The sequence below is a fragment of the Choloepus didactylus genome, chromosome 7 (assembly GCF_015220235.1).
Source record: "Choloepus didactylus isolate mChoDid1 chromosome 7, mChoDid1.pri, whole genome shotgun sequence".
In the NCBI taxonomy this organism is placed as follows: Eukaryota; Metazoa; Chordata; class Mammalia; order Pilosa; family Megalonychidae; genus Choloepus; species Choloepus didactylus.
This window is the reverse complement of record NC_051313.1, coordinates 55,869,083-55,870,828: the sequence shown is the minus strand read 5'-3', so window position 1 is coordinate 55,870,828 and position 1,746 is coordinate 55,869,083.

The following is a 1,746-nucleotide window of genomic DNA, read 5'->3' as shown; positions in this document are numbered from 1 at the left end:
ATGTAATCAACACTGATATGTCTGCCCACACAAGATTACATCAAAGATAATGGCATTTTCTGGGAGACACAATACATTCAAACTGGCACAGTTATGTTTTCTCTTTTTATAACTTTGTAATATTCCTCCACTGTGTAGTCAATTTTCTAAATATTATTAATATTTATGAAGGATTTTTAGTCTTTATTACTTTTATAATTATTTATTTATAAATTAACCACATTTCTCTATTTTTATAGAGTGTGTCTGTTAGTTCATTGAAATAAGCAATGATAAAAATTAGTGTTTTATTCCTCCCTGCCTCCCTCTTTTGTTCCATGATGTATTCAACATTATCTTTAATATATTTTACCTCTGTATTGTTAAATATATTAAACATATTTATTTTTTGCTCTAAGTGATTTCTTTGACTTCCAAATATTATAAAATCAATACCTTTATGTCCCATCTTCTCTTCCTTTCTCATCTAAACTTGAAAACTTTAGACATACCCTTTAATATAGTTAGGGTCCATGATATCTATGTCCTATTTTGTGGCTTTAATTTTCACAGTTATTTTGGTCTTCAGATCAACAGTCAAATACATTGAATGTTCATAAGTCTTTGATCCAGTATATCTCTCCCACGTATTTACTAGAAAGCTGAATTTCATTTGCTAGTCTAATGATTTCTTGAAGAAGGGCTCATGGGAATAATATTCCCTGAGTTCTTGGATGTTCAAAATGATTTGTTCACACCCTTTATATTTTATTTTCTCTGCCATTTTGGACTTCTCCACTAAAGTAGAATGACACCATTCTTCTATGGAATGTTGCAGTGAAGAATTCCAAGGCCAGTTTCAATATTTTCCTTTATCAGTTACTGCTTTTTTTTTTTTTTTCACCTGCAAGCCCAAAAGATTCTCTTTATATTTAAATTATAGTTGTACTAGGATATATCTTGGTGTTAATGATTCTTGCACAATTATTCCTAGTAATTAGAGTGCCCTTTCAAAATGAAATCTCAAGTCTTCTTTCATTTCAATATTTCTTTCTTTAATAATCTATTTAAATACTTAGTCTTTTCTTTTTCTTCTTCAGCATCTCTCATTATGGGTGTGTTAGATTACCTTTGCCTATCTTTTCCATCTATCATTTTCTCTGATTCCATTTATCTCTTTGTGTATTCCCTTTTCATTTTGCTAGCCTTTCTCATTTCTCCCCTTTCCCTTACTGTACTTACTCCAGTATCTATTTTACACTGCATTTTTTCCATTTTCATTCTTACTTTGTGATGATTTAATTTTTCTCTCATTTCTTTCCTGAGTTTTGCCAGCTATGGGTCACCAGCTACTATTTTCTAATTTTTCCCCAACTTCTTGCACTTGTTCCTTATGGTTATCATTCATAGAAGGAATTGCTCCATTGTGCCTTATGAAAATTCATGACATAATGTTAGGACAAATTTTTAAACTACTCCATGGCAACATTATTTTGGTGTGTGTTCTTCAACAATTGGTACATTTTGCTGCTGCTTTGCAAGTCTTTTCCTATATTATTTTGGTATTATTAATGTAAATTATTTTCTATTACTCATAATTAACTAAGTTAAATTTTCTTCATCTAGGTTATTGAGGAAAGAAGAGTGGAAAAGTATTCCGGGATTTGTAACCCAAAGATTCTGTCTTTCTCTGCTAATACAGACAAAAGGTTTTTTGCAAATATCTCCCTTCTGTTAATTTTTGTGCAGCAAGACATATCCAACAAG